Source organism: Strix uralensis, chromosome 16 (genome assembly GCF_047716275.1).
Source record: "Strix uralensis isolate ZFMK-TIS-50842 chromosome 16, bStrUra1, whole genome shotgun sequence".
NCBI classification, from domain to species: domain Eukaryota; kingdom Metazoa; phylum Chordata; class Aves; order Strigiformes; family Strigidae; genus Strix; species Strix uralensis.
In genome coordinates, this window is record NC_133987.1 from 6,743,279 (window position 1) to 6,750,431 (window position 7,153).

Below are 7,153 nucleotides of genomic sequence, written 5' to 3' on the forward strand. Positions count from 1 at the left end.
CTGCAGCTGTTTCTTTATTTTCACTGCAAAGCAATGCAGAACCACCTTGGCCGAGAGCAGGTGAAAGCCCAGTGCTGAGGCCTGCACCAGTTCAAACCAGCAAGGAGCTGGGCATCCTGCTGGGGGGTGGGATGGAACACAAGGAGACATGGGGAGGTCCCTGCGGTGGGATGGGGTGCTTAGGGTTGGGGGCTGCCATGAGCTGGGGGTCACCTGGGGCACTGGGGCATGTGGGGTGACACCAAGACCAGTGCTCACTGGGGGACTGCTGGGGACCACCATCCTCCAGGGCATCGCAGGAGGGTCCTGGGGCCATCAGGATGGGGCTGTCCCCATTCTGAACTCAGGGTGGAGGTCTCCCCAGCCTCCCACATCACCAGCATCCCTCCTAGGACAGTTGGGGACAGTGGCTGGCCTTCCAGACAAAGAGCCTTTGGTGATGAAATGCCTCTTGAGCAGCTCGGTACCGGTGCAGCCAGACACACCACCAGCCCACACTGAGGTCATGCTCTTCCCACTGGCTTTCTACCAGCCAGTGAGTTATTGCAGGAGAAAAAAAGAGATGATTTAGTATTAATTTATCCCTGCTGCAGAGCTGGGTGTCTCTCCTCACAGCCCAACCCTGCGTGGATCCAGGACGGGGGGACCCTCGCCCTGCTCCCCCCATGCCCTCCATTCATCCCTTGCTGCCTTGCTCCTGTGAGGTTCCCCGCTGCCAACCTGGTGTATGCGGGTCTGTGGGAACCCTCTGCACGATGCAAACATCTTTCAACACACTTCCCCCTCACCGGAGCCTTTCAGAGACATGGGCAGACCCTGGATCAGCTCCATTTTGGATCCTCCTTGAGTCCCCAGGGCAGAGGGAAGGCAAAGGGCTCCAGCACACATGGGCTGTGCCAGCCCTGTCCTGGTCACCAGCACTGGGAAACACCCCCGTGAGCCTGCAGGATTGTACTCGTAGGAGTATTACCTGATCACTGTTGCTGATAATGGCCTTTTACAGCTCTCACCGGGGCTCTCCAGGAGAGGTGAATCAGTTCAGCCTCCCACAGCCCTAAGGAGAGGGAAGGGAGTTGCAAAGAGCTAAAATATGAGTTTGGAGAGAGCCAGGACCAGGCTGTGCCAAGTTCTTTTCCCTTCCCAGTGGGTATCGAGGCTGGCATCACACCCTGGGAGAGCCCATTTACCTGCCACTTACCCCCTGCTAATACTTTCCGACTCCAGTGTTCATTTTCACCCAAATTGCACACAGAGGTAGAAGTCAAAAGGCTATTTCTATGCACATCAGGAGAATTGCTGATGGAAAGGAGAGAGCTCCTGCCGAGAAAAACGCTGCAGCGTGAGCCCAGCCCTTTACTAGACACTGGAGCAGCCACCAAGCAGCAAAACTTGCTGGGAAATCTGGCTTCTTTGGGTTGGCCGCTTGTGGCTTTGCTGGGTTTGTTTTGTTCTGGGCTTGAGATACTGGTTGGACAAAAAAATGCTGTGTAAGTATTGAATTAAAAGGATGATGCAAAAGCCGCAGGGTGCTTCGGCTCGAAAACGTGAGTGGTTTACAGTCAGCCCCAGCGGGGTGCAGGCTGTTTGGAGAACATGGGGTTCCTACGATTAGCTTGCTCATATGACTCAATATATAACCACCAGTTACACACTAGATTTAATCTTGGGTCAAAAGTCATGGATAATTCAAACCACGCAGAAAATGTTGATCGCGTGGTTGTTGGATCTGTTTTTTTCTGCTACTCTTTGTTTGGCCCAAACAATCTCTGCAAAGCAAATGCACCCTGGCCCAGGGCAATAGTGGGTCGGTGTTACCTGTGTTGGCTCCTGCCCTGGCTGGAGCAAGCTCTGCTCCTGCTCCAGGAGCTGCCTGCTCTGCCTGCATCCCACATCCAGCTGTCTGAGTCTCATTTCATCTCATGCACTTGCTAGGAGAGAAAAAAAAAAGGATGATTCATGCCCTAAACCTCCCGTCGGAAGCATAGCATCAGTCCTCAGCCCAGTTATTTTATTGGTTGTGCAGGTGACGGCAGTGAAGGTGCCCTCCTCACCCCGAATTAGCAGGGGTGTGGATGCTGCCTGCTCTGTCCCTGCAGCAGATTTGGTACCTGGATCAGCACATTCTCTATTTCCATCGGTCCCTCTTGGGTGCTGCCCCAGTTTCTTGTCTTGGGCAGTTTCTTCCCCGACTGAGTCATGAAAGCCACTCTGGTATCAAAAAGATGTCATGGGGATGTTCAGGAATGTCCTGCCTGGTTTGGTTAATTGAGCAAAGAATTTCAAAGCCGTGTCTTGGAAACATTGATCAGGGTAAAGATCTTGTGCTGTGAAGTTTCAGCTCGGGCTGTGGGGAGCTTTGGCTGCTCCACACACCCACAAGTGGATCGCTGCCCTCTCACTGCTTTCCAGAGGCAGCAGCCATGATTTCTCATGAGCTGCTTCTCTGATGAAGGCTTCACCGAGTGGGGAAGGGAGAAGCCATCCTGCAGTTTTGCAGAATACTGTCTTGCAAGGATGGTTATTCATAGGGAATGCATCATCCCATCTGCCAGTGGCAGCAGACGTCACTACCCGGTTGGGACAAGGGCCTGTCATGGACCACGGCTGAGCTCATCCATCACTGAACCTCCTCTGTGCCTCGGTCTCCTCTTAGGTCATTAGGAAGGATGAGTGATCCCTCCCTTATCTTGCAAAACCCTTTGCTGTCAGCAACAGAGAGAAGGATGCAAATAGCCCCTAGGATCACAAGAAAGCTTTTCCCCATGGGAACACGGAGGAGTCAGGGAAGCAGCATCGTGTCCATTTTGCCATCAGGAGAGGCAGTGAGACAACCACCTCACCCACAGTTGGGCATGATGATGCTAAACCCCATCTCTGGGCAAACCCTCCCAGTCCCCGTCTGCTCCTGCCCTCACCGTTGAGCTGGTGGCTCCAGCCCAGTGGTGCTGGCACAAACGGAGGGTTTTGCCGGCAAACCGAGGATCTGAGCCTGGGCTAGAGCCAGCCAGAGCCTGGTAGGGCTCATTCCTCTTCCCAGCCTCAGTACATTTGCACAGGGAAGAGGAAAAGCCCTTTGGGACAAGGAAGAGAAAGCACTGGAACAGGCATAAATAGCTTAGTAATAATACTAATGATAGCACTTAGCACGTAGACAGCAGTTTGCAGAGCAGAGCGCTTTACAAACATTAATTAGTGCTGGTAGACAGTTCAGCGATATGGTTCCCATTTTGCCAACTATGAAGAGCAGAGAACCGACCATCTGCTTAAATCCTCTTTAATTTAATCCTGGGGCATTCGTAGGAAAATCCTGAGCCCGTTTCAGCATCGGATGAGCACACACGGGCCCTTCAGATGCTCTCGGAGGGCGGCAGACGCCGAGAATCTCAGGAGAAGGATGTTTTGAAGGGTGTTGGTAGCTGCGGGTTGTGCCCGGGGTGTGGAGCTGGAAAACACGGGGCAGCTGTTTTCCATGTCAATAAATACATGTGGTGTAGCCAGGGCAGTGGTGGTTTCCCTAAAGACATGTTGTGTTGCTGGAGCCTTTGGGGTTTGCCAGCTGAAGATGCCTGGTACCAGGATAAGCTAAAACTGCTTAATTTAGGATATCCAGCATTTTTTTTCTTTAAAGATACCTGCTTTGTATTGTGCAGCAACACACGCTGCAGCAGGGTTTTGCTAAGGATGGGGATCAGAGCTGAGGGCTTGGCCAAGGGGCTGGAAACAGATTTAATGCCAGTGAGAGCTGGACGCAGGAGCAGCACCCCAAAAAGTCCTGGGGGAAATGCAGATATTGCAGGAGGTCAAACCAGGAGGGCGAGCAGCTGCGGGCAGCAGCTGGCCGGTGCTGGCATGGTTGGGTTGGAAGCAAAGCTGCTATGGCACCTTGAGTCAGTGCAAACAGGGTGCGGGGCATGCATGGTGGTTTTCTGAAGCTTTCACTCTCTCCGTGGATAATTTGCAGGCAGGAAAAGAAGTAGATGAAAATACAGGGGATGGGGAAGGCCAACCCTCCCACAAGGACATCCCCTTCCACTTAGCAGCAGAAAAACAGTTTGTCTACTCTTAAGCTAATATTGAAACCTTCAGCCCTTTCCCAAACATTGCATTTAAATTTCCCACTGTGTATGAACTCATCAACCCTACAGATGGAAAACCCTGCTCAGCTATGGCACTGGCTAGTGTTCTCAGGCTGATTTATTAGGGTTAGTGGCTTTTTATTATTAGGTATAGATTTAAAAGTCTGTAATGATGGAATTTTTCCTCCTCTCTGGGCAGATGGGTCCTAACACAGAGCATGGAGGAAAGGGTCAAGTAGAGCTTACAATGAATTTTATTTCTTCTCCAGACAAAAGAGCTCCCGAATCACTTTGTCCCTGACTGAGCACACTACGTATCACATATCTGTGTTAAATCCCTTGCTGAGCTGAGCTGGACTTGCAGCTACATTACAATTATGCAGACACTTAAGTGCTTGGTTAAATCAGGGCCTCCCGACTGCTCACCATCTCCAGGGCCTTTCCAAATTATCCCCCAGGCCAGCCACATTTTGGATCTAGGATGGTGCAAATGGTCCAGATAATGCTGATATCAGCAAGTTCCTCTAAGCTCAGGCTCAAGCTCAAGCTCACCCCGCGCAGCTCAGGCTCTTGCTGGGTTTTGCCCTGCGGATGGCTTCCACGGGCAGCTCCCACATCCCATCTCCACACCAGGTTGCCTTGTTAAGTGTCTGATTTTAATTTCTCTCAGTCAGGAGCTGGGCCCAAGCAATTACATAATAACGAGATATTCATCCAGAGGGAGAGTGCGGATCTAGGTTAATTGGTCTGACAATTGAACCCAATCCTTTCTGGTTTTGCCCAGTTTTCCTTATTTTTCTCTCCTTCTGCACAATATCTGCAAAGCTCTCAGCCTTGTTAATTAAGAAGGTAACTTCACCCTGAGGGCTGTTTTGTTCTCCCCTTCCTCCTTCAAAAGCAAGAATAGAAAAAGAAGCAAGAATTAGCTAGTTTGGGATGAAGCAACCACCTCCGAGCAGGACGGAGCCAGTTGGGTCTGACAGGGGTCAGAGCGCATCAAGCTGCTACTGTTCTCCTGGGCTTTGGGGAAACAATGCTGCACAGTGAAAGCAGGTGCTGTACCTGAAACATTCCTCCCGGCACGTTCGATGTGGTTGATAGACACATCGCAAAGCTGGGCGGTGTAGAAAACAGCAGAGTCCCTAGGGCTGGTTGGGTGCTGGGTCATCGCTGGGGCTGCAATGCTGAAAATTTGGGGGGAGAGGTGCGGAAGGGTTTGTGGCTTCTTGGGAACACACAGCCCTAAAGGTTCGGGCACTTCTGAAACCCTTTCAGCCAACAAGAACTGCTGCAAAAGCCCCATGCGTGGGGGTCCGAAGAGAGGGGGATGCTGGAGCCTGGCGTCATGCCCCAAGGCCATGATGAGTGGAGCAGAAATGAAGCTTTGCCCTTTTTTGTGGACATTTTGTGGTGTCTATTTATGAATACCCAAAAGCAGAGACCCCGACACAGAGCCAGGCCCTGACCCATGCTGACCAGGGTGGGACACTCACCTCCCTATTTTCCTGTCACCCATAGATGTGGGCAGTCCCAACCCTGACATATGTGAAGGAGCTATAGCATATTTTGTGCCATCATTTTCATCATCTGAAAAGTCATGGGTAACCCAGAGATTGATTTTGGACCAAGGAGGTGCCAGACTAGTGAGTTTTATATTCAGACATGTTTCCTTACAGGCTGGTATGTCTTGCAGAGAATAAACTGGCATCTGCAGAGAGGAGCCCCACTGCAAGGGTGAAGCAGTCCCAACACGGCAGCGCTGCAGTGAGGGTCTGTGGCTGCCACCTGCCCACCCCCAGGAACCAGCCCAGGAGCCCTTTTTTGTGGTAAAAAAGGACGTGTACAAGATGCATGAGCAGGAAGCACAGCCGTGAGACCGCACTGCTGCTCTGGAAAGGGAAAACCTGTTATAAAACGGGCATCCAAGGCACAAGTTTGCTTTTCCAGAGGCTGCGGGGAGCTGAGGGGGTTCTGGGACCAAGAGCGAAGGTGATGCCTACAAGAGGAGGGGGTGATAACATCTGAAAAGCTTCAGGGACCTGCTCCCTGTGATGCTACCTCGGGGCTGATGGAGTCATCAGCTGGCGCAGCTGTAACTGGGAGGGGAAAGCAACGGGACCCTCCGGCAGGACGGGGCATGGCTCACCCCAGCAGCCCCCGCCGGGTTGGGGTGATAAGCCAGGTGGTTCCCAGCTAGTGCCCAGCCAAAAGCTTCGTGCAGGTGGGCACAGTGCCAAAAAGGGAAACACAGGCACCAGCGATTCCAGTCCCACCGAGATGGAGAGCTGGCTGAGAGCAGGCACCGGCTGCCTTCAGCAGCGATACGGCGGGGGTGGCATGGAGCCTCGCTCGGGTGGCACCAGCAGTGTGCAGGCAGCTTGGCAGCACCAAATGCAGCAGGTCCCTGCCTTTCCCAGCCCTTCACCTGGGAAGGACTCGCCCCATGCAGCACGAGCTGCTCCCCGTCATGGCGCATCCCCCGGCACACGCAGTGGAGCACCCTTGCCTTCCCTTTACTAAACAGAGGCTGATTCCTGGCATCCCCAGCTGCCCCTGCTGCATCTCCCAGCACCTTATGGAATTTTCCTGACTCCACCAGCATTCTGGAGCGTCCCTGGGAGCCGTTGGATGACTCACTACCATCACCAGGGAACGTGCAAGCATTGAAGGCAGCGCAGGTGCTGCCCAACTGGGGCTCCCACTGGACTGGCATGATGGAAACACACCACAGGCACCGAGCAGGTCACAGGGGACCCATGGGGCTTGGGGACAGCCAGCTATGTCCATAGACCCTCAAGCACCCTCACCCTGTATGCAGACTCTGGGACATGGGGTATTGGGCTGGGCTTGACCCAGATGCAGGCAAGGCAAGTTTCCCCTGAAGTCTGGCAAATTAGAGTTTAAAATAGTATATATTCAGGGTGAGTCTGTTCTGGGAGAGCAGCAGCACCATGTCCCCAAGGCACCCTCAGGAGCATTGCTGGCAGCCGCCAGCTGAGGAGGAGCAGGCAGGCAAGGGAGGCGGGGATGGGGACAGGCTCAGACCCATCGAGGGTGGCTGTGGAAATGGGATGTGC